Source organism: Erithacus rubecula, assembly GCF_903797595.1.
Source record: "Erithacus rubecula genome assembly, chromosome: 3".
Classification (NCBI taxonomy): domain Eukaryota; kingdom Metazoa; phylum Chordata; class Aves; order Passeriformes; family Muscicapidae; genus Erithacus; species Erithacus rubecula.
The window spans coordinates 62,643,562-62,670,811 of NC_136689.1; the positions used below are offsets into that span (position 1 = coordinate 62,643,562).

Sequence of the window (27,250 nt, forward strand, 5' to 3'; positions counted from 1 at the left end):
CTGGAAAAAGGATAGAATTACTAATATACAAATTATTTATTTTTAGCTAATATAGTGGTAACTAGATTGGTGCAATGGGGAATTACAGAGCAAAATGAAACCTTGTTCTTACTTTGACTGGAAAATGAGGAGGCCAGTACACCTTACTAGCTACATGGGCAGCATGGGGACAAGCTCAGAAGAGTGTTTTCTTCCTCCTGTCTTTCACATATCAGGCAGAATAGAGGGTACATACTTTCTCATTAAAAAACACATCACGGTCTCTGCTCAGAGTGTGACACTTCCTCCGCACGGCCCTTGCTTGGCTCTATCCCACACAGACACATCTTCTTGGTTTTCTCCCACTCTGACTATGCCACTCTGGGGCATAGGGGTCCCCCCCACCCAGCAAAAGCAACAAGAGAACCACCATGATGGGACTTCCTGCCACAAGGTGCAGTTTTAGAGAGAGCATATAACCCTGAGTGCAAGACAATTTGCTTCTTGCTGTGTGTCACTTTGGGCAGTAGCACTGAAATGAACTCTAGTGTAAATATCACCTCCCATTGCCCTACTCCTAGGGATTGTGGTCAAATGGCAATATGATCTTGGAAAAGGTAAGTAGACATGCTGAAATCCTACAGTAAGTTAAATTATGTACTGTGCTCATAGAATCAGTTATTTCAATTGAGCCAGCTGATCTCAGCTTTGGCTCAGTCAGGTCTGCACAAAACAATAGTGGCAGCACACAAAAACACAATTTTGAGACTGACAAACACACACCTCAATCAACAGCAATTACACCACTGCTACCAAGAAACCTAGAATTCCCCAGACTGTTCAAGAATGGGTTTTATGATAAGGACACTTAAAGGTTTTCTAACACTAGTGGAATAACTATGCAACATTTATTAAACTAGGGTGCAGCTATACTTCTCCATTAACATTCAGACTTGGATGCAAACTGCTGGGACTAAAAAGACCTACACTGAATTCAGTTGCTATGTAATCAAATTAAAGTTCCAAATTATTCACATTATTTTTCTGACTACCATTTCATCCACATTCTTATCATTCCCAGCAGGACAGCTCTTTTTTACAGCTGCAGGAGAGGAGAAATACTGTAAACTATAACAAGAGAGAAAACCATTTAACTGGCCCCAAGCCTTTCTTCAGCACCTCCTGCAGCTTTGCTTAGGCTGCCTTCAGGCCAGTTAGTAGCTCTATGTGAATAGCATTCCTGTCCACTCCACTATGCAACGAGTCCATGCACCAAGATTCAAGTTTTAGAACTCCTGTTCAAAGCAGATTGCACAAAACATGCATTTGGAAAGGTTTCACCAAGAGCTCCAACACCTAAGCAGCACTAAATGGCTTTATCAATATGTAATTCTACTCTTCATCCTGTGACATTTCCCCCATATATTGTTGAAGTCTAAAACTTCTTGTATTTCATACTAAAGGCCTCAAAGTTTATCTGGGAGCATGCTGTAATTCTTTGTAGATCTGAACTATATGTTTTCTGTTTCACTTTGAATTAAATTTAAAAAGAAAGTTATCATGGAACTTGAAAACTGTGAACTGCTTCAAGAACTGAGCCAGTTATCTTTCCCTACTCTCCAAGGCAGTGGCAAAATACTTAGGATGGAGGAGAGTTCAAAGATGAATCTGTCAAGTTTTGCAGATGCAGGATACACTAATTTTACAATATAGTTATTAAAAATTAAGTTTTCCTGAGTATGTTTAAAGACACCTAAAAACACTACCAAGTCCTGCCACTGTGCAATTTACCTAAAATTTTAAATACACTATTAAGCCACTATCTCAACAAACAAGGTTTACTCAAACACAGTATCTTCACAGCATTGAAAACTCACATTCTGTTTTGCTTGTTTTATGTTGAGTTAGAACTTATTTGGTCTCCTCCAGTCTTGCTAAGTGCAGGGAGGGTATTGACATCAGAAATACACTGTCCCTCCTGGGGAGGCCCCCCAGTATCGCATGCAAAAAGCATTGCTTGGTAAAAAAAATGGAAGGAACTGTACCCTCCATTTCTACATGTAACATCAAATTAGAGGGAAGGAAAAAAAATAAAAGAAGAAAAATCAACCAAACAAACAAACCCCCCACACAACTTCAAGACAACAAAAAAAACCCCCCAAATAACTGACAAAGTAATAGGAACAAATGAATAAATGAAGACAACTGCCAGCCATAGGAATAGCCTGTCAAAAGACTGCAGTTATGCTTTACAGTACCTCTGAAGGCTTAGTGTGCCATTATGTCTCCATAGAGGCTGAGATGTGTCAGAACAGCAACTGCAGAGATTAAAATGTGCTCTCTCTCTCTTCCCCCTCCCAAGGTACTCTAGGGGAAAAAGCCCAAAATCACAACAACAGGCCCTCTTGGTGCACCCTGAAGAGAAGCACTATTAGGAAGGAGCACTAGGATCCCCTACCACTTGATGGTTTGCAGCATCAGCAACATACCCTGCACCTGATGATGATTGCTTCCCGAGCAGATGCAGTTAAGAGAAAAAAGGTTTTTTCCTGTCCTCCTACACCTGCTTACAAACATGAGTGACCTGCCACTTGGCCTCTTTCTCTTAGCTGAATGATCCTAGCCTCTTCATCTATTTGTTACCAACATTTTTAGCATCTGTGTGGTGTTGAAGAAAATAAGAGGTGGTATCCCTGCACAAAAAAAAAACCAAACAAAAAACCCCAAACAACAACAAAAATGAGCAAAAATCCCTAGGAGAGAAATATTTATTTTCATAAATTATCATATCCTTATGAAAACCTAAAATTAATGTTAATGGAGGGGAGGGATACTTGTACTAACAGCTAAAGGATAATTTTTTACTTTCACTTAAAAGCACTCTAATCTAATACAAATTCAGAGAAAGGGGAAAAAAGTTAGTGATTAGTTCCTCTCTATGTGACTTTAAACAAAGTTTATCTGTACAATTATAAATGGCATTAATTACAAGTTTTCCCCAGTGAAGGTTCATTTTCCAAGATGTACCCTGTCAAAATTAGATGTAATTAAACAGCATTTTTTTTCATATTCCAGAGAGAAACAAATTAAAATTTGGCATGAAATTATAACTTTCCATGTGAAAAAAATGACAGTGTTTGAGCCTCTAACCTTTCCCTAATGAAAGCTGTATTACATCATCCTCAAATCTATACAGAGGCAATCACATATTTCCCTGGCATTTTTAACGACATTCACATGATGTTTCAGTTCTCCCATATTATTTAAGACATGCAGAGAATGTTTCAATCTCTGAGAAGAGCAAGGCTGGCATTTCTGCTCTGGTATTTTGGTTCAAGTGATCATTTTCGTTTTGATAAAACACATTGATGACTCCTTCCACAATTCACAGAATCACAGAATATGCTCAGTTGGAAGGGACCCACAGGGATCATTGAGTCCAACCCTTAGCCCTGCATAGCACCATCACCAAGAGTCACACCATGTGATTCTCACATGTGAACAATGTGAAAGTGTTGTCCAAATGCTTCTTGAACTCTGTCAGGCTGTGACCTGTGCTGTGACCACTTCTGTGGGGAGCCTGTTCCAGTACCCAACCACCCTCTGGGTGAAAAACCTTTTCCTAATACCCAACCTAAACCTTCCCTGACACAACTTGTAGCAGACTTCAAAGCAGTACAGGACTGGTCACAGTAAAAATTTGTTGGTGTCCAAATGTGATTAGTTTCTCTTTAAAGAACTCAACCTTCTTTTTCAAGGACAGCCCTTGGGGCAGCTCTTGAGCTCTTCAGAAAAGGCAGTACAGATAATTGTCATGACATCCAGACAAAACTGCCCAACTCCAGAAAAAGGGATGTATGGAAATGTCCTCTCAACTACTCACCTGTGTGTAACACCTAACAAAAAACAACATGCTAATGAGGAGTTGGAGACCATCAGTATTTCTCAAGTGACAGTGGCAACAGGCACAAAATCGAGTGACAGAAATGACAGCTATGAGAGAGGATGTCCTGCTAGAGGGCAGCACATACACACACTCCTAAAATCTGCCAAGAAAATTATATGGAAAAGGTAAAAAACCTTGGTTATTAAATATCATCTGAGCTTTATTTAGTTTTTAATCACCTTTGCTGGAGATTGCACCAGGAATATAAACGGTTTCTTCATTACATACCATATGTTCCTGGACTGTACTAAGACCCTCATAAGGTGGATCAGGATGAGGATCCAAGATGAGCAGATTGAATGCTGAAAGGAAGATGGATTATAGCAGCCAGCTCTCTCAGAACATGACATTATGAGGAGCAAGTAATTTTTGTCACAGGTAGCAAAAACATTCCATCTCAGGGGTGGAGGAATGGAAGATTGAAATATTAAGATCCAAAAATAAACACAGAATGAACTAAACCACAGAGATATTGCCAAGAAGTTCTTTTCACTTTACACTGATATTTCCTAATTTGCTTAAGTTTATCCAATATCCTGAGCACACAACTTTCATCATATACATTGTCCAAAAGCTGCTTACCTATGTGATTTAGTTTTTTGTATTTCTCTTCTTCCCTGCTGAAACTTTTTATAAAATCAAATGGAGAATCTAAAAATTTATTTATATTATAACCTGTTACTATATTGAAAAGATTATTGAAGAATTGCCAGAGAAGGTGAAGTTCTGCAAACATTCTTGCTAAGAAAACATCGCTGCTGTCACTGCTCATGAAAAATGAATGAAAGAGTTCATTAATACCATCAAAGTGTTCTGGCTCCTGTTTTCATGATGATTTTTCGTATGTTCCATTACAGATTCAACCTTGTTTCCCCAAATATTTTATGACTGATAACAGTCCATAGAGTTTTACAGATATCATTGTTTTTTTACCAAAAATGTGAATACATGTAGCAGCTCTGCTGGAAAAGAAATCTTACATATACAGAACACCTGGGTTATTCAAGCCAATAATCAATGTTGCAATATCATACTTCAAGTTATTTACTTGAAATAATTAGAACTATTAGTATAGTGTGTTTAAGAAAAGTCATAGAACAGATAATGTGAAGTTGTGAAATATCAAAGAAATACAGTTTCTGAAATAGTTTTTTATCTCTTTTTTTTGTGTGCAATTAGTGTGAATAACTAGAACAAGAATAACTACAGAGCTTTGAGAGAAAAAAGAAAACAAGAGAGTCCAGGGGATGACCTCATTGATGGGAAAAGCCTGAATAGGTGTGGATGCACATTGAGAATTAACAATGAACTCTGCAGCCAGTGTTGCAAGCTGTGCTTTGGCTTTCACAGCCCAGGATCCCTCTTTAAGGCAGAAGAGCTGAGAGATAGAATCCATTTGATGAATTTGAGTAAAAGCACCTTTGCCAAAAGGCCTGTAGATCCACTGCAGAGGATTTTAAGCTGTGTACCTGTTGGGACACTGAGAATGGCTTGAAGATCAGTGAGAGACTGGAGGTAAAGGGGAGTTAAGTACACAGGGCAGGGTGGTGGGAGCCAAAGAGTCCTCAGCTGGGATAAAACAGGTTGAAACAGGGCCACCTTACATGCTGGTACACAAATGCACTCTGCCTGTGTGCCCCAGCTCTGTAAGGGATGAGTGTAGGTAAATGAATACAGAATATGAATCCAAACCTCCTGCAGTCTGATTGCACATTCAAAGAGATAACCTCAATTTTTAAGTATCAAAATGCATAAAGTAGAAAGTGCACCTAGGTTATACTTTAGCAGTATATTCAAGTTTGCACACTTCTATATTGATACAGGCTCTCCTTCAAGATGCAAGTGTTTGCAGCAAAGTATTCTTCAAATATTTCCCCCCATCTAATTCACCTCAGAAGTTGTGAGACTTCATCCCTAAGCTTGCACTGTTATCTTTTCTTCAGTACTCAGTAGATTTTTGCCTTTAAGAAGAGTAGGCTAACGTACATGAATTTGCAAAGGCGTGCTATCCTCAGCCTCTGATTCAGACTAAGGAGGTGTTACTTCTGTGTTCATTAAACCACTTTTGTTTTTAATAAATTTTAATTTATGTACACATGGTCTTCTGCTTTGGATTCCAACTGTCAGAATAAAAATTTACCAAAATTTTGTTACAAGTGCTACTGGTAATGAAACACAAACAAAATCAAATGCACAAGAAAATAGATATCTGACATTTAAATCATGAAGGGATCCAAGCAAAGCAAGAGAGAACAAGCTAATGAGAGAAATGTGCATTCTTTCTTCTGGGAGAATACAATTCACTACACACTTTGATGAATTAGTGAGAGTTTATGCATGTTGAATGTAGGGAGATGAATGTGGAAATAGGATTAATAAATCTTCTGCAAAGGGAAAGCTCAGAGATCCCGAAAGCTTTACCGTGTCAGTCAGGGAAAACACAATATTACACTGTACTTATAATTCATACCCTCTATGCTCAAACCCATATTGGCAGTTGCAGCAGGAAGCTTTCCTGGCAGGTAATGTATGAGCTCTGAGATGGCACCTGAGACTCTCTGGAGACTTTTGCTCTCCTTAATGGAAATGCAAGCCTTGTTTTTCCCCCCCTGAAAGAGTACTGGAGGCATGAGAGAAAGGACCACTCCAAATGAGCAGAGATCTCTCCAAATGACCACAAAAGATAATTCCAAAGCATTAGGACATGCTTAACTTTTCAGGGTGCTTTCTGTGGGTGTAGGGGGTGGAGCAGGAGAAGAAAGGGGATGAGGAATATGCTTACGTTTCAAGCTTAAAAATTACTGATTCAATCAAATATCTAAATTTGGGGATTCTGAAACATACTGTATGGACATATGTGCTGTCAGCTGCAAACTACTCCTACAGCACTAGGAGTTGAACGCAGCACCATATGTTATGCCAAGATTACTGACTTTCATTAGATATGAAAGAAGATTTCCAATTTTAATTTTAATTTTCAATCATTATTTTATTTGGCAGTATAAACACAATAATGACAGCCAGTATCTTGATTCTCTCTCTGTACCTGCTGCAGGTACATTCCCTCTCACATTCCCTCTCCTTCTTCCTTTCAAGTCTAAAGGGGGAAAAAAGAGAAGCCTTGAGACTGAGCAAGCCCTAAGGACTTTGCTAGGCACGAACACTGAGGTCATAAATCCCTCTGCCTCCCTAGAAGAAGCTATGATGGATAGTAGGCTGTGACTTGGGGCCTTTAAAGAAAGAAGCCAGTCTTTAAAGCAAAAGTCGTGAGTAAAGTCGTGACTGTGTTAGCAGAGATTATTTATTACCTGTATAAAGCACAGCAATCCTATAAAAAACCTGGCTTACCCACCTCTTCTCACATTCTGACTAGCAACAGGATGAGAGGGGAATGGGAAATCTGTGAGCATTCATTGGCCTTCTTGTATCTCCCCAGGGATGGGTAAACAGCCAAGATGAAACATATAAAGGAAGATTGCAGTGTCTCAGCTCCAGGTCTATGCTGGCTGACTAAAGTTAAACCCTGTGTGCCAGTCCCATGAAACATGATGGAAATTACTTAATCTCATCGATGAAGAAATAGTAGATGTGAAACAATGATGTGAAACAATGGTGTGAAAAAGAGGAGACTTTCCTCTGCTCCTGATGTAGCATGGTGGGACTGCTATCTTTAATTGGAGCAGTGTAAGAAGTTGCAATTCCAGTTAATTATAAGAAACCAGTCATATTTTATGCTTTATTACTTAAGGGAGACAGAATTTCCTAAACTGTTAAAATAAGGAAAAAAATTATTGCATCAGATGAAGCTTTCACAAGGACATATTCACAAGTAAGTATTTACAATAGGGATTTACAACAAATAAAACAAATACACGAGAGAAGCACCTAAGGCCACAGCAAATGGTTACCCCTTCAAAATGAGTCATCTGTATAGAGACTAAGCAGCAATGGGATTTCAATGGAAACAATGCAAGTCATGTTCCACTAAGAAACAAACATGAAACACAGCTGTAAAAAATGAACACGACTTTGCCTTGGAGGTGGAGGCTGATGCTCGTCTCCTGGTTGCCTTGACCTGCATAGACAAAGAGGGCATCATTCTCCAGGGGTGGCTGTACAGCAGCTCCATGGTCACTACACCTTCTCCCACAGCAAAATGCCAAGCCACTCATCACTTGTGTGCACCCCACATGTGCATATTCTGTATTTGCATGAATGCTTTTGGATCTATTTCCACATCTTCTGTGTCACACTATTCTCTTTCCCTAAGTAAAAGACCCCAAAGCTTTTAGTTTTCATTACGAATAACAACTCCTAGGTGCACAGGAAACAGCTGGGAATGGGCATGTTTGTAGCAGAGCAGCTGGCAGCACAGTGCACAGAATGCCAAGACAAGGCTCATGTAGTCTCTGGGTGTGAGGAAGCTCTTCCCCACCTCTACTTCAGTAACCACTCTGTCCTCTCAATTCCCTTGTCTTTGACGTCTAAAGTAACCCCAAGCAACCAACCATATCTAATTATGTTTTGGTTTCTAACCAGCCTTGATAATTCATGTAGTCTACCAGATTAATGACTGTCACTCACTTTCACTTTGAGGTAAATAGTTTCTGCAGTTGGATGATCTGTCTCCCTAATATAATTTTTACTTCACTTAGCAGAAGATTTAAGATATCTTTAATCTATAGTTTCTCATGAAACCTTCTTTCAATTTACATGTAATAGGCTGTATTTCAGACTCAAGATCAGCAGCAAAAGGTTATCTTTTTCTTTTGGAAATTATGTAACACCTGCTAGTTACAGTGAAGGCAAAGTTTTAGAATGTATCTAAAAACTTGTTTATTTTCTTTCCAGCTCCTTAGGATTCGTTAGGTAATAATACCCTGACAGAGCAGCATCAGGTTATGAAACATCACTGTGAATCCCAGCCTACCATTCAAAACAAAACTCACTTTTTAATATGGCTGGGTCATTAGTCTACTGTAACTGGAGTCACTACCTGGGTCCTGTTAATAGTATAGCCAGGGTACTGTTAGCCAACATACAGCAGCTGGCAGTGCAAGGTCAAATACAGTAAGCACTGAGCTGTGAAGAGCCATTTATTCTATTTGCTTAATGACATGCTGAGCTTCTGGTACCTACTGGAAAGTGGCATCCCCTTTTCAGTACAGTTTGTGCTAGCTCTACCACTGTGCAACTTAATTAGAGAGCAATTTTGCATGAAATAGCTCTTGCAGCTTAGGGACGGCTGGAGCACAGGTAGGTCAGTAACTGCTGTGCCACTTGGAAAACCAGTGATGACAGCTACCATCAAGCCAAAAATAGTGCTGCTGGGGCAGCATCATGCCTTCTGCTGCTAGTTAAATTATATCATGCTCTTATTTTACCTGCCATGAAGCAAGGAAAGCAAATATTTCTATCCAATGTGTCTCAGACTGTTAGACCATTAAGGTGCCTGCACACACTTGATGTCTCAGATGTAGTTTCTAAGAAAGGTGTCATTTTACACACACATAAAGGACACCTGTGTGTGTTTGTACACAGGCAAAGTGCAACTTAAGATGCACATGGCCAATGTTCTGAAGCTCCTCCTGTTTTTTAGTGCAGTGAGAAAACTCAATATTTATCAAAGCCTGACTAGACCAGAGCTAGGAGCCAGGAGACTGTTCAGTATTAAAACTGATAATCTAGCCGCACTTTTATGTTTGGGTTCTTGATGGCAAAGTTTGTGAAGAGACCATCTTGTTCAGTGAACACTATGGAGCTTTTGAGCTCTGCATGAGCACATTACATACAGGGCACTCTGGTGGTGGTGACTAACAAGTATTACTTTTCCTGAGTGTTGCTGCATCATGAAATCCACAAGAGAGATGCCACAAACTGAGCAGGCAAAGGCATGAAATAACACTACAGGCAATTTCTCCTGGTTGGAATCGAGGCATTCCACCAAGGAATTAGACCATCACTTCCCTGGCTTGCTGAGAAAGAAAGTCTCCATTTCTAGGTCTGGTTTTTTTGAACAACCACTCTGTTTGAATTGGGTTTTTCTTTTGTTTTAAATAAAGCACATGCTGTATGCTGCTTCCTGATTTCTTCCAGGCACAAAAATTGTGAAGTGGGATCAGATGCAGTAATTCTAAGTATATAAAAATCTTCTGGGAAGAGCATGACTGGAATATTAATTTTAAGTAACAATTATGTGCACATTTTCTAGCAGAGGTGACTGTGGGAACAGACAACACAAGCATTCCCGATTCTCTGAAGTGTCTGTTTGTTGAGTCACACATGGAGGGGGAAGGCTCTCAGATGTGGTTTTAAGTAAACTATCACTGTCACATTCCCTGTGAGAAGGATTAAAAGTATGATAATAATAATAATAATAATAATGATGATAATGATAGCAAAGACAACAAAAACGATGGCTTGACCCACAGTTTTTTATGCCTGGCTATAGTCATAGAGGCTTAAGTTCTGAAGGGTCTGGTGGGTGATATTCTAAATATTTGTGCAGTTCAGATGTGATCATTTGGTTTCTATACCAAAGCACAGACTCCTTTGATTTTAGCAGCTGGAGACAAATCGCTAAGCACATTGACACGCACTGTATCTTTGTAGTAAGATCTTCAAAGGACTCCAGCAGGTTAGTCTGGCTTTTCTCCTCTCAGCTTAATTCTAGCATTTTTGTAATCAGTCTGTGTTTTTCCGCATGGCTTCCCAGCAGATCAGTTAAAGGCAGATGCAAAGATGCTTTTCAAACAGGCTGACCTACATGCAGTATGCAGGCTATGGCTTCTCAGTTAAGCTTTACACCACTTTGAGAAGAACAGAGACATCCCAAATTTTCAATTATCCCTCAAAACTACAGAAGTATGTTGAATAAATCTAAAGGATGAATCTACTCTCTTTCCACCACTGCATTTCCTTAATTTTGTACTGACAGTCTCAGATGATGGTTATCCAGTTGAAAGGCTTATGCTCTCTACACAACTGAAACTTTTTATCATCAGCTGGAGTATTGTCCTACCAGTTATCTCATTTACACAGAATGTGTTTACTCTGTAGCATCAGATGGATGACACCCACATTTCCTCATTCCTATTTTTAATCATATTTACTAACACTTCAAGGTAAAACAGCAATCCAGGAGGAAACCCTTAGACTGTCAGAAGAACAGCAGATGTTATGCTTGTACCTGGTGTTTCCTGTGCAACACTTTGAAAAAGTCAAAATTCATAGAATCAAAAAAATCCTGAGTTGGAAGGGACCCAGTCAAGTCCACAGCAACAATTTGTTTATAGCTTCCCCATTATCATGGCAGTCTGCTGGTTTTTACTAATTACTTTTCAATTAAAGTAGATGATTCTCACTTAGCCTTCTTCCTCCACTTTGAGTTCCAAGATGATTGTTCTTCCCTTGACTCAAGCAAATGCAGTCTCAAGACTGCCCTGACTTGGTCTGCTGGTAGTTATGCATGATCAGGGATACACCTTCCATTTGGAAGTCATTTTAGCAATCTTTGTTTTGGTCCTGCAGGGAGAGCATCAGCATAAGTACCTTGAAAACGTGCACTAACTAGGACTTGGCATAGCAAAATTTTGTCTTCTCTAGGTGAAAGATTTGACTGAGCATTTGCAAAGATTGGCTGCTTCTCTGCACTATCCCAGCAGCACTGAATCACAATAGTTTGAGTTGGAAGGGACCTTTAAAGGTCAAGAAGGAACCTTTAAAGGCACTGAGGTCAGCATATATTTCTAAACTGATCCTTTAATATATAATAGTTTTACCACTACTTCTCAGTAGGAGGGAAAAAGGAAAAAAGAGAGTGAGGGACTCTATGTGTTCTGGAAATAGTCAGCTCCTTGACAAAAATGATGCATTGAACTACCATCATTGCTGTCCCCATGTAAAACTCCTCTCTGATTCATCTTTTTGAGCAACCATTGCTACTTCTCAAGAGTTTAAAAAATATTCTGCTGCTGCAAAAACTAAAATGCAAGCATATTAAGTGATTCCTTCCTCAGGGTCTGTGGTATTTTCTAGCTGTTATTCAAATCACAAGCTCTTTATATCTTGTTCAGTAATGACCACACACTAACCAATAATAAATGTCATTGTACCCTCTTCAGACCTGCTCTGGATGCTGAGGAAAGGGAACTTGGCAGCCAGCAGCACTTCTTTTATTCAGGCAGGATCAAGTTCCCTGGGGTTCCCTTATTCAACTCTGCTTCTTTCATCTTCTGCTCTTACATGCAGTTCTTTTTCTGTCCTACACAGGATCACTCTGTGCTAGTACTTTACACAAGTATAATAATGAGTTATAACAAAAAACAAATGGCATTTATTAAATGAGCAAAGTTCATTTCCTTAAACAGCATGTTTCTGACTCTGCAATCTGCTGTGTTTATTCACATGTTCATTAATGAATATTTCATTACTTCAGAGCAGGCTTCCTAGTCATTATATCAGACTAAGCTTCAGGCCAGTAAAACACTTAAGCAAGTGCAGGACAGAATTTTAGGAGCGTGGATAATTGCATTGAAAGAACTGCAGCAGAATCAGGTGCACTATCAACATCTGCCCACAATACAGAACAAGAATGTAGGAAAAAGTTAATTTCTACCCTCGAACATCCGCAAAACATGGTCTGTTTTCACAGTACTTAACAAACACATTCCTCCCCAGGAAAGGAGGCTGCACATTAATTGCCAGGAACTGTACGCCTAAAAATAAAGACACAAAAAAGGAGCCTTACGATACTGATGAAGTGAGAAGAATCTCAGAGCTTTGAGCTAGATTCTTGACGGCAATAGAGAATGCACTAAGAATAGCAAAAGAGTAGGAGTAGTCAAGGCTGAAAAGTTTCTAAAGGGTTTTGATTGCCAATTTCTTCATGAAGCTCCTTGTCAGGCTACCTCTTATGTGAGAAGGTTAAATCTTCTGTGGAGCTTCAGTGTCTTGAAGAGTAGTTGAGAAACATCTAGTTCTGACTTGCACATCATTTAGTGGAGAGCCAAAACATCAGTAAGAACAGCGTCTTGGATTGGTCAACAGAGAGGTGCTCTGACTATAGGAATTATCTTAATAAAGACACATGGTGAAATGTTAGAACCAAGGCCAAAAGGCACCTGTGAAGTGTCTCTCTCCTCACACACTGAAATGCACAGTTTGAGAGGTGCATAACTGAAGGATTAAAGAAACCACAATCCCACAAAAATACTCAACCTTTATTATGCAGGTGAAAAAGAATGCTTGGTTAGATGAGTCAAAACCTATTCTGACACAGCTCAACCCAAATCTCTCTTCTCCAGAAAAATGTTCATTTTATTCCAGAAACTGCATTTCATAGTCAGTCAAATCCTTGATATAAGAATGCCACCAATAAATTTTTTTATGAAACTCTGGAGTGCACAAATCTAGAACTGACCCTAAGAACTTACCAGATCAGAAAGAACTACAGCAGAGCTTCAAACTCATAGCCTTTTCAAAGACAAGCCAACACTAACACCATGGGCACCAGGACTCTGACACTACCTAAAGACCAGTGCCTAACTCTCTTCTTGAGAAGGCACATTGTTACCTGACCTGTGCATAAGACTCGCTTTAGAACAGATAAAAGGGAGCTGGGATTCTACATTGACAGAAGGTTTGGAGGGAAAACAGACTTGACATAAGGACCACAGCAACAGAATAAGTAAGAATACTAGGGAATAATGTGTTCTTTGGAAGAAAGCGTGTTTGTATATGCAAATACTGCAAAAATAAGCTCACAAGGGCAGATTATGTGGCTGTATTAACACAGTGGTCCTGCACAGCTCTTAGATCACTGAGAGTAATCACTTGATAGCCATTAACTTTAGAAAATCAGTAAAATTATTTTATTTTAAGACTGTTACCCTTGTTCTCAACACCACTGATTTTCCATCAGGAATAGATATCCTACTTTTATATCTTTTCTGCAGCAAAAAATTTGCACTTGGAGCTAAATATATTATTACATTATGGCTACAGCTTGAAGACCTCTGTGAAGCTGCAACATCCTAGGACTGCCACACATCACCACCATCCTGAAAACAAGCAAATACATTTTCTACATAATCCTGTTTCACAAAATCCAGGAATGAAGGCACCCACAATGAAGGGTCACACATGAAGGGATCCTAAGCTTGCATGCCATACAGTTGAATGCTAAACAGAACCTGTTCAGCTGTTCAGTAATGTCAACAGAACGTAAGAAAGGTAATTTTGTGATGATTATTATTTTAGACTGGCAATAACAAAAGCTGAAATAGGTGAGGATATCACTTTCTTTTCATTCTGGGTCACTAGTTCACAGCTTTCTGCAGCTTTGCTTTTGTACACTAATCCAAATAGCCTTCTGGTATTCCATTGAAAACGCTATGTCAGAGGGCTGGTTTTTTTCCTTCTCGTGCCCTCACTTTTCCTTTATTTAAACAACTGATTCCCCTGTCCATGATAAATAAAATACTGCAAGAACTCAACAGGCTTGTAGACTTCCCATCTGTATTTCTGCTCTGAACTGAAGTTACTTGAAAGTATGATGGCACCATTGATAATGCTCAGATCTCCAGCTCCCAAAATATAGAAGGATTTTTAGGTGCAGGAACTATGATGCTCCACTGAGCAGCTGTCATTTCATGCCCTCAGTAACCTGAGTGCCAGGCAAGTTTGCCAGAATATTTATAAAAATCTTCATTGTAGAAAGGCTGATGTTTAAAAAGAGTTAAATCATTTATATGAACAACTAAATGCAATCAAAAGTACTGCATTAAACATCACTCTCCTCACTCTTATCCTTACTGACAGCACTGCATGAGTAGATGTAGTAACATTCCCAGATGATGTTCCAAGGCAATGAAACCAGACAAATGGCAAAGGTCTGATTGTTTTCAGTATATCACAATGTAATCTTAAATTTAATTTTGTCCGACTGCTAATACTTAAACTCCTTTCTTGTCACCTAGAGACTTAACAGCACTGCCACTGTGGGAGCCCATCATTTAACATTCCTCACAGAATTCATTGCAACAACTTGAGTCATCGCCATTCCGGTGACTCACTCCTGCCACTTGATATACATCACTTTAATTTTAAGTCACACAAAACCATCTGAGTGACAGCCAGCAGCAGCCCTATGATTTTCTGGCTTCTGCATCATTTCATTTCTCTTCTTAGAACTTCTTAGTGCTCACATGTCTTCACTATACAAAAAAAGTAATTTAAAAAAGCAATTTCTATTAACATAACAAAAAAATCCAGATCCTTTACATGCATACAGAAAAAAAAAAAAAAAAAGTGCCTTTCTACCTGACTGTTTCAAAGCACTGCAGAAATGGTCATGAGAAGTTCTCATTGCCACCATAAGGGATCTAAAGCTGATGCTTGCAAACACTTTTCAGAGACTGACAATAACCTAAGCCCTAGAGGGGCACTTCAAAACATTGTAGAGGAGCCAGGCTCCAGATGGCCACCTGGAAACAAGCAGTGAATGAAGTAGGTGGAGGGGCAGCTATAAATATTCAGGAGATGCATGTGTTTTTAGCATCCTGAAACCTACTGCCATGCACCTTTGTAATCACTTGATAATACATCCACAAGAGGCTGTGGAGTTTCCATCCACAGCAAGGTTCAAACCCCAACTCAACACAGCCCTGAGCAATCTGCTGTAGTTGACCTGCCCTTTGAACAAGTTGAGATGGACATCCAGAGGGCCCTTCCCATCTCAACTCTTCTCTGAGAATAACTTACACAGGGCACTCAAGGAGACCATTGCTCCCTGCATACAATGCCTTGAGAATACAGCATGCAAATGCATTACACAGTCTTCAAGAGCAGTACTTGATTGTCAAGGTACCAGTAACTGTTGTCAGCAACTCAGCAGGAGTCTTCCAGTTCCTAACAAATGGCCAGTGTCACTCGCCAGTTAAACATTCCCTGCTGAATCAAAATTTTCAGCTTCTACAATCTCATGGTTTAACTCAGGATTTCTTGAATTTCAAAACAACCCACACAAAAATGAAACACTGAGGAATCACTTGGTTTGGTTTGGGAGCTGGCACTACAGACTATATTCCAATCCTATTTGGCATATTTTGTGATATATTTCAAAACAGGGTAGCAAAATCAGACTTGCAGTAGATGGAGAATGTGTCTGCCTTTTGCCTGTGGTCTTCCCCCTAGAGAAAAATTAACAAGCACTGATTTCAACAGACAGTTTATCCTTTCCAGGGATAAACTGGATAAATTTAATCTAGCTAAAGATTGTCATAAGAACATAGTAAACCCTAACTCCTTTGTGATGCTGTTTAAATCTAAATAGTGATGGTCATATTTAGGGACTGGAGAGCTAATGGTTCCTATTTTTAAGTTATTAACCTTATTAAACAGTGAGAACTTCTCAAAAGTTTCTTGCAATCCTCTCATGGTTGTTTCCATGTGATGTTAAAAGAAAAATTTAAGTACAACCTGGACCACTATGCAAGGCTAACATTTGCACGTGCCAGCAATGAAAACCACACAAACATTGTTTGGCTTAGCAGGATGTCATACCTCTCAAATACTGGCAAGGGTCAGGACATACCTCTGGGCATGTGTAAGAATGAAGAGATGCATCCAGAGAAAGAAAAAGAGAGGTGTGGAAGGATAAGAGAGGGATAGTTTATAGACACAACTATCAAAATAGCAGTTGCCATATCATTAACAGAGCACTAATTACCTCACAGGACTACTTCAGTGGTTCTAAGGTTGCAGAATATTGCTATATTGTGTGGATAGTCAGAAGTCATTACTCTCATCACTGGCAATAATTGGGCAAACTGAGTTTAGGGAACTCTGCCAAGAGTGAAGGGAGTGGATGTCTCTTATCATTTTCCTTGCTTTTTAAGAATGATTTGTGTTGTAACAGACCTTAGAGATCATTCAGTTCCAACTCCCCCTTCACTGCAGGGGCCATTTGCACTAGACCACGTTGCTAAAAGTCTCATCCAACTTGGTCTTGAACACTTCCAGGGATGGACATCCACAGCTTCTCTGTTCCACCAGCCTCACAGTGAAGAATTTCTTCCTTGTATCTCATCTAAACTCACTCTCTGACAGTTTTAAGCCATTTCCATATATCTTATCACAACATACCCTCACAAAAAGTCCGACTATAGCTATCCTGAAAGATTCCTTTTGGCTGGAATCAATCCAACAGGTCCATATTCTTATTATGTTGGGAATCACAGAGCTGAACATGGTAGTCTAGATGAGGTCTGATGAAAGTGGAGAAGAGAGGGAGAGTCACTTGTATCCCTGCCTCGTACAGAGCATTGTAGAAGGCCTCTCTGTACCCAAAAGGTACAATCCTTGGTCTTCTGCTCAGTCTCCACACCACGATAGCCACAAAAAGCACCACATCAATTTTTAAGTACCAAAGGCTCACTACCAGTTAAATTCTCCATGCTGAGCCACATGGGAAGACAAAGTAGCAAAACCTCTTTGTCTTCAGCTTCCTGAAGTTGAAACCTGAGTAAAGTCTGGCTTAAACTTTTAGAGAAGTTTATACCATGATATTTTTCCTCTACAGGTTTTTAAGTTAAATAACTTAGCAGGTCCCTTTGCAGGGAATGTACAGAGACCAGAAAAAAACTTAAAATTCAGGCAACTGACCTGTCTTCTGGAGGCACCTTGCCCAGGTGGAGCAAAAGAACAGAGCTCACAGAGACAGTTTTCAGAAGTACTGGGAGAACATGAAAAGGAGCCAGGCTGATCAATTACTTCTATACTGAACAGCATGTCCTAAACAACATCAAGTCAACTTTGCCAATTATACAAGTCCAAATAAACATGAGTAAAAAGACTACTTTTATAGAACCTTTATTGGAAATTCTTTTTAAATCCTCTAACCTTACAACTCTGACATACTGAGAAATAGTTCCTATTACAGCTTCTTGTGAGGATTTCCTAAAGCACTAAACATAGACCTAGCTATGATACTACTTAAGTGAATACAAGCTTTATTTGTTAGACTTATGCCTACCATTGAAAACCATGAATTTGAAAACCCATCCCTTAAGTCATAATAAAAAAGAAATAGCATACATGCAACAGCAAGTTGCTACAATAAAGAATACCCAGAAGAAAAAATTATGGTTGAATGGATACTGTAAAAACAACAGGAAGTGACAGTTTAGCAAGCAAATTTAATGCTGAATGCATGAAAAGCTGATTTTCAGGATTTCCATTGCATGCTTACTGTTCTAACTTGTACTTGTGCAAGAGAAATTGCTATGGTTGAAATCCAGTTGCTGAAATCTTAAACCAAGTTGCTTCCACAGGCAAGAACAGCCATAATTAACTGAAGCAGGGACTGCTGCAAGAGCATTCCTCGGGTCACAGTTCAATGAAATACTTAAGTTAGACAAGCTTTTAAGCTTACATTTATGACTTTAGTTGCTTTAACTGGGACAGACTTAATGGATAAAAGCAACAACATTCTCTTGAGAGAGGATATGGATGTACAAAAAGAAGGGTAAAAGCTGAAAGTACAGCTTGTTTCAGTTTTGGGAAACAATGTTTGCACATCAATAACAGTGTCCCACTATATGATTCATGATTCTACATATGTTTGGGAAAACAAATGCACACAAACAAAAAAACTCATATACATTTATCCAATGTAACGCTTCCCCTAACACTTCTGGAGTATAAAAGATCCCAATGCTCTTGAACTAAGCAGAGAATGAATAGATTAAATATCAGACAGGCTACATAAGCAGAGAATTGGACACAATGATGTCTTTCAAAGCCCCTCCTAGTCCTGAATAATGATTCTTTGTTGATGAACACAAGTCTGAACTTTGTTGATGCTGACAACTCTTTGAAATTAGGTGTCAGAGCAGCCATCCTCATGTTGCCCTTGCTGTGGATTTAGGTGTGGTTGCACAGAAAGGTAATCCAATTTAAATACAAGATGATTCAGGATTTCTCCCTCCTAGCTGTAAACATGTGTACCCTCCCTAGGTGGTCCAGACAACTGATATGGCAGAAAAGGTTGAGACCTATTATTTTAGCAGATGGTTTTCTGTGCAAGACCTAGTTCCAGCTAGAGTGAGGAAATAGGTGGGCATCATGCATGAAACAAATGGTGTCCAACCATAGAAGGCAATCATATTCCTGAAACCTTCTTTCCACAATCTGGAAGGGTCACTTCAACAGCCATCACAATCTCCCCAATAGGAGCCTTGATCAGATACAAGTTTTTGGTCAGAGTAAAAATGAATTTTCAGATCATCAGCACTCCAAGTAAAAAGCTTTTCATTACAGCCTCCTCCTATTTTAGCTATTCTGCCTTCCCCCCCATCTTCTGGAAGGTCTTACAGATCTAAAATTTTCATAGATTTTAATGAAGCAGTGAAAGAGCACAATAGTATTTTCCCAGATTTAGAAGCAAACCAACTTCAAAGAAGATAATTTCCTGCAAGTATAGAAAAATAATTTTTAAAGCTAGCCAACTTTGGGCTTTCCATGTCAATGAAAACTAACAGATGTCTCATGCCCAGTAATGGAACACAACAAACTACTTGTATAACACCACAATGAAAAAAGACTAGAGTAGGCACTTTCATCACTGAGAAATTTTCAAAATATCTGGAATTCAGACTGTGGGTAGAGGGAGAAGAGATAATGTCCAGAAAATGATAACATTGAACTGCAAAGCATAGTGTTTTGATGAATTTAGAACTGCCCAAGGCCTGCAAAACACAAGCTGACTGAAGATACTTAACAGCTTTAACTGTCTAAGCAATCTTCTTTGATCAAGTACATTAAAGCATGAAATCCCTGCCACTTCAATAGAGGATTGAGGAGTTTCTCCACACAAAGGCTGGGATTCTGCAGGAAGAAGTCCAATGGACCATTTGGGGAAAAGTGAGCTCTCCACTGACCATGGAAACAGCCTCAGAATTGTGTTCTGGCTTCCATTGCTGAATATTTCCCTTAGATATAGTTACACTACTTTATTCTTATTTGTCCATTTTAAAATGAATTGATTTCACTTCTGCATCTAGAAATGTTCTGTCTGACAGATAAGACATAAATACACATAGTGATAAATCCAGACTTGTGCAAAAGAAAAAGAAAAGAGAAAAGAAAGAAAAAATTAGCTGCTTGTGAATCAGTTCAAATTTTCTGCCTGACAATTCTACTAACTCTAGCTCAAAGGTTGTTTCTCTGGCTTGTTTGGAAATGTACGGAAATTACAACTGTCTGCTGCATTTGATAGCAAATGCAAATAAACCTCCTTGGTTTGCTCAGAAATAAATTTTTGTTCAAAAAAAAGAAAGGCAAGCTGGTTAAACTAATATTTTCAGCACAGACTATAAAATAATTTCAGCATTTTTCATATTTGTCTCAGAAAGAAAGGAACAGATTTAAGTTTAGATTTAAGCGTGTTCTCTCAGGCAAGAGGGAAACTATCTGATAGGATGACACACAAATAGAAATAAAGCACAACTGATTTGTAGCAACTGAGATATCAGACAAAATGCAAGCTCTAGTCAGCATCTGAATACTTTTTATTTGAACTTTCACATGGAAAGAATTTGAATTGACCAGGGTGGTCACTATTTCTTGGAGTTTTCTTTTGGTGATCGTGGTTTTCTTTTGTTTTATGCATTGGTTGGTATCATCTCCTTTTCCCTGTATCAACCTCTATGAATCTTTACTCATCCCTGGTGAGGCCACATCTGGAGTGCTTGTCCAGTTCTGGGCTCCTCAGTACAAGAGAGACATGGAGCTCCTGGAGAAGGTCCAACGGATGGTCATGAAGATAATTAGAGGTCTGGAGCACCTCTCCTGTGAAGAGAGACTGAGGGAGCTGGGCCTGTTTAGTCTGGAAGACTAAACAGAAGACTGAGAGGGGATCTCAATAATGCATATAAATGTCTCAAAGGCAGGTGTCAAGATCATGGTGCCAGACTCTTTTCAGTGGTGCCCAGCGACAGGATGAGGAGCAGTGGCCAGAAACTGAAACACAAGAAGTTCCAGTTCAACATGAGAAAGAAATTCTTTGCACTGAGGGTGACAGAGCACTGGGACAGGCTGCCCAGGGAGGGTGTGGAGTCTCCCTCTCTGGAGACATTCCAAACCCACTTGAATCTGTTCCTGTGTCACCAGTTGTAGGTCACTCTGCCTTGACAGGAGGATTGAACTGGATGATCTTAAGAGGTCCCTTCCAATCCTAACGATTCTGTGATTCTGTAGTCTACCTCAAGATTACTCATAAACGGAATTACCTTGAAAACTAAACTCTAAAAGCCACTTGAAAGGAGAAAATTGAGGGATGTGTGGAAACCAGCTGCATTATATAGTCTTTTAAATTAAGAAAAAAAATAATGAAAGGATTCAAAGACACCCTTGGAGGTTCAACAAGCACTAAAAATACATATACAAAGAAATATATGGAAGGTATTCAACATTTATTTCACAAGAGATACATCTATTTTTTCTTTAGATGACTGCCTCATAAATCAGCACTATGCTTCAGGAAATCACTCAAGGACACCACATCAATTTTAAAACAACTACAGGCAAATGTATGTTTTGCCACATGGCAAGTTTCGTCAGAAAATATTCAGGTTGATATTTTCAGAGCTTACTGTCAGTGTGAATTATCAGCAATACACATTACCACAAATGTTCAATTTCACTAAATATATGACTAATTTCTTATTTGATGGAATGGCCATGCAGGCATTCCTTAATACAGGATCTGCTACACTGACAGCAGATGGTGGTACCTAACTTGTTTGCATTTGGTAACAGAAAAGTGTTTCTTTTCTAAAAAGAGGTTTTGTGAAGAGGAGTATGTTTCCCATTTCCATCTCTAGAATGGTCTCCAAAATTCACACTCTCTTCCACTGCAACCATGTCCAGTGACTAAATGTGTTTAAATCTACACAATTGAAACAATGAAATAGAGGGTACCTGGCTGAGTACTTATCTACAAAATCTCTCCCTCAGAAAGAAAAATAATTTCCTCGAAGTTCACATTCTTATTGCATTCTCATGAACCAAACTCCAGAATAACAAAAAGGGAAGAAACCCCTCCCCACTGCACAGGTACTTGATCTTCAGATACAGTGCAAGGCTGGAAACACAGCAGCAAGCTGAAATGAACCCTTACCTAGCAAGGGCCTTGTAGTAGAAACCCTGATCAGCTGGAGCAATGTCTCAAAGACTCTATCTCTCTTAAAAACTACAATTAAGGCTTGAAATGGCATTTCAAGGGTCATAGATTGGGAAGGATTTTTGAGATGTGTGTGAATGTATGAATGAGAGTATGTTTTTTTACATATTCAAGATACACATGTACAGCCAAACAGAGATTAAATCCCAGGTCTAAGAGATTCTTTCTATATTTCTCTTGTCTGGTTGAATACTACTTTTCCATGGCAATGGAGTGGAATCTAGCATTAGCTACCTTATTAAGCTGCATAAAAAGAAAAGCATTAAATTAATAAACTACAAGGATAATTAGATGATACTTTACCAAGTAGTAAACACCCATAGGAAACAGCACGTTTCTCCTTTAGCTGAACCATATACCACCAAGACCAAAAGAAACCCTAAAAGCCAACATTGCTTTACTTACAAATGAATTCATCATAAACCTAATCCTTCAAGGATTTTTTAAGCTTATCCTTAGGGTAAATACTCATATTTCATTCACAAGACAGTTGAAATATAAATAAAGGTACCTCTCTTATCTGGTAACCCTATTGGCCTGAGAGATGGTGAGTTACAACTGGCCTTAAACTCCATCTTCTCTCCTCTCTTCAGATTATCCTTGACTAAATCATCAAAACTTAATTCTATGTGTGCACACTGGGGCAGTCCTAGGAGGTCACTTATTTCTAAGGAGAATGAATGTGTTGTTCTGACCCTGCTGTTACACTGACCTCTTCCATCAGAGCAGCAGCTGAATAGCTGTGACTGGGGTCTTCATCATTTCAGCTTTCAGCCTCCAGCCAAAGGAAATAAAAGGTGGCAGAGCAACATGAAACTATGATTGCACTAGCTGAGAACCAGGAAAGAACAGCACAGGTCTGGCCAGGGATTAGTATTCAAATACAATACAGAGAATTTAAATGATGCTCATAAAGATCACTTACTAGATTTTCAGTCACTTTACTTGCCAAGAGTAAACAACTCCCTGGAGACAGCTTAAAAACTGCACTCAGAAGAAAGTCAGAGCAGGCTCCTGCTGATGCCAAAGTCTGTGGGGTTCAGGACCACTGATATTTACTAGACAATATTCACACCAGACTGAAAAATGCATGAACTTCAGTCTCTTGCAGCTTTGAGTAGAACTGATGCATTGCTATCCCCCATTCTGGATTACTCAGTAAAAGACCAAGCAGATATATCAATCACCTCACCCACTAAGAAATCTTACCTACAGACCAGCAAGGCAGAGGGTGAAAAAAACCAGCTAATTTTAACATGAGGGCTTGCATTATTTACATCTCCTTCACACTGGGTTTACAACAGCTTAGCTCACAGGCGTTCCTTTTCATTGACACAGATCTAAACAGGAAAGGAAGTATTGGTGCTTTTCAGACAAATATTGAGGGACACTTATTCTTGTGTCTTCAAGGGATAGCTCCACATTGACAGCAGCACAGAATGGCATCACAGCAGGGAAGCCCTGAAGGGCAGATTTCTTCCCTGACACGAGTAGAGCATGGCTGGTGCTGAGACATATAAGTGACCTCAATGCTCCTTGGAATAAACATCTATCCCAGCTGCACACACATCCCAGCAGGAGGACAACTGCTCAGACTGACCACATGGGCAAAACAGAGCTTCTAATCCTGTGAAGAAGAAAGGTGAAACAGTGACCTGCTCTGGGAGGCATGCTGCTGAGTGCCTTTCCCTCCCACTTTCCCCAAGACACACCAGCAGCACCACTGAGCTGGGTTTTGAGGCAGAGTTCAGTTCTGCAGCCCCTCCTCATTTGTGCAGTCTCCATGCCATAAACGGGGCTGCTCCAGCCACCACCTGCCACTCGGAGCATGTTACCTTTGGACTCAGCATAAAGCCTCAGAATTTGAGGATTACCAGTTTTGTGATGATTCATATAATAACCAGTTTGTGCAGTAGTGATACAAAAATTCTGCTTTAGCTCTTTTATTTTGTTTTCCTCAACAGTATTACATCAAAAAGCCAAAAGTCCTCAGCATACGTTCTCAGCTTTAGGTGAGATATTTCTTCCCTCTCTTTCTCCCTACAAAGGATTTTGGCTTTTTTTTTTTTTATGTTTCCTTTGCATTAAATAAAGATAACTGTAAATACAAATCTGATGATTAGAGGTGGTTATTTTTTTCTTCTTCTCATTCTGGGTCTTTCAAACCTAAATTGTTTAGTGAGCACCAGAGCAGAAGCACATTACAAATTTAAAAGGTAGACAAAAAGAAACAAGGATTTAAAATAAATCTTGTAATTGCTTTATTACTCATAATTACTTAAGTTTAGTATCAGTCATCTTTCTTTAGATAGAACATTACCTTACCCTTCACATTCCACCACTAACTAGTCTCTCCATGAAAAAGGAGATCCTGAGTACAAAGGCAAATCTTGGATCTCCAGTTTCACCTTCATCTTTTACCAGCATGCAGAGTATTTACAACAATATTTGTTTTCTTCATTTCTTGGCATTTAAGATTCTAGTACTAGGCCCCCTGCTACTCCATTAACTGCCAGATAAAGCATCATCTGACAGTCATTACTACTTTAAAGAAACCCTGCTGGAATTCTGACCTCCACTATTATTTTCTTAATGATAAATATAGTTTTGAATGTGTATTAATATTTGGAGCTTAAAAGCTTTGAAAATGCGTCTTTAAAAGTGAAGGGGCTTGAGACAGAAGATATTCCATATTTCATAGACTGGCTTTTTCATTCAATAATTTACTGACAAACCATTTATGATAGATTCCTCCCTTATCCCTCCAAGTCCTCCTACCTGCAAAGTCCACTTCCCAGTAGCCCTCCCACTTCAGATCCATGGCAACAAACAGAAAGAAGCAAATGTGAACAAGCATAACTGGCATACTATCTTCTGATTTTCTGCCAAACAAACCAACAGTGGCCATGCCAAAATCCCAAGACATTAGCATGCTTCCATGAAAGCATGCATGGAAAATAATAAATAATAAAATTAAAATAAAATAATAACAATAATTTAAAAATATAAAATTACATGCAGGTCATCCACCGAAATGCAGTGTTGAATTAGGGAGCAGGATAAGTTCTTTCATAAAATTTTGAAAAGCCACCATACACCAAAGTAAGCTCTCTGCCACACTGACACTACAATGGAGTTTCTAAGTATTGGGTACCAAGCCCAAATTGAAGCAACCAACCATCTATCAGGAGAACAATTCACCTTTGCATGTATTTCAAATATGCTTCCTGCTGGGAGCTTTTGGATTTTTGGACATCATGTGGGCCACATTATTCTAAAAAATACAGAAGCAGTGAAAACTGAATCTATCACAATCACCTAAACCAAGAGAATCCAGACCCAGCTAAAGCTTCCAGGCTCTTGGTTTGCCCAATGAAACAGAATTACCTGCTAGCTGTTACAACCATTGCTTTTGCTCCCCTACACAAATTCAAAGACCAAATGTTTTAATAATGTCCATCAGCAATGAAGTAACCATCCTGAACCTCAAAAGACCACAAGAAACTGTTTCAATGACCCACAGAGATATGTTCTATTATTTTGCTGACTTTCCAATGAGTATGACCAATATTTTCTGTAACAACTAGGAATTGCAACAGTAACAACACTCTGAACTGTCTGTCCCTAAGACACTGACACTACAAAGAACAAGAGCTCAAGGCTTCAGAGCATTACCTCAGAACTCATTCAGTGCATCACTCGTCGGTATCAATAGAGGATCCATCTAACACTGCAGTGTCTGCTAATATTTCAATATAGTCAATTCTTATTGACTAGCACTTCTAAGATGAAAGGGATTTTTTCACCTTGCTAGTGTGCACTAGTGTGATAACACAATAAAGTATATAGCACATCAGCTCAGAAAATTCTCCTTCTAGTGCATGCACCATGAGGTCAGCTGCAAATTGCTTCCCAGAGGGCATCCCAAGCACAGTAGTAAGGCTGGGGTGGGTCACTTTCCTTGGGATATAGTTTTTCCTAGATAGCAATACACACATTTCCAGCATGTGCCAGATGGGCCATGCATGCCCTGTGGAGATGCTCTCTGAATGCAAATAAAAGTATGCAGGCTTACAGATATCCAGGGACAGGCTTACACTACTGCTCTGACTGAGTTGCTTTGGATCTGGAAAGACCTGGCAAATGTTTAGCAGATTTGACTCCCTTGCCCATAGAGAAACTGTGTATGGGCAGAAATCATAGCAGCCCAGCACATCTGGCAACCATAACTCTCTCTAACCTCAGAGCTGTTATGAGGCCATGTGGGCCATGGGAGAAGGACTTGGGGGTACAGGTGAGTGACCCAGCAATGTGCACTCACAGCTGAGAGAGCTCACTGCATCCTGAGCTGCATCAAAGCAGCATGGCCAGCAAGTCAAGGAAGGTGATTCTCCCTCTCTACTCCACACTTAGGAGACTCCATCAGGAATACTGCATCCAACTCTGGGGCTCTCAGCACAAGAAAGACATAGGCCTTTTAAAGAGTGTCCAGAGATGGCCACAGAATTGGTCAGAGCGATGGAACAGCTCTCCTATGAGGACAGTCAGAGACAGATGGGGCTGTTCAGCCCAGAGAAGAGAAGGCTATGGGGAGATCTAATGGCAGCCTTTTAGTACTTGAAGAGGGCTTACAAGAAAGGTGGGGACAGATGTTTTAGCAGGGCCTGTTGTGGTAGGAGAAGGAACAATGATTTTATACTAAAAGAGGACAGATTTAGACTAGATAAAAGGAAGAAAATCCTTACAAAAAAGGGTGGAGAAACACTGGAACAGGTTGACCAGAAAGGTGGCAGATGAATGTCCTGTCCCTTGAAACATTCAAGGTAAGACTGGACAAGGCTCTGAGCAACCTCATCTAGTTTAAGATTTCCCTGTTCATTGCAGGGGGTTAGACTAATTGATATTTAAAGTTTCCTTCCAACCCAAACAATTCTAGATTGTTGCAGATTTGTCGCAGATTTGTTGCAGATTTGTTGCAGATTCTAGATCTAGTTGCAGATTTTCCTCTGCAACTTAGAGAAAAATTTGGAACATACTTCTAATGTTTATTAATGATGAATTTTGATGCATCACTGTTTTCC

The 27,250-nt window shown here is 39.4% G+C and overlaps 1 protein-coding gene across 6 annotated transcripts in view; it reads right to left on the reverse strand.

Moving 5' to 3' along the window:
• The window catches only part of PHACTR1 (phosphatase and actin regulator 1), a 294,356-nt gene that overhangs the window by 237,448 nt on the left and 29,658 nt on the right, over positions 1 to 27,250 (reverse strand). The window contains exon 1 of one of the 6 annotated variants that reach the window (XM_079299947.1): positions 2,238 to 2,365. The exons of the other annotated variants lie outside the window; for them this stretch is intronic. The gene's annotated coding sequence lies outside the window, so the exon portion shown is untranslated. Of the gene's footprint in view, positions 1 to 2,237; positions 2,366 to 27,250 lie in introns of those variants that run through there. 6 annotated transcript variants of the gene reach the window in all.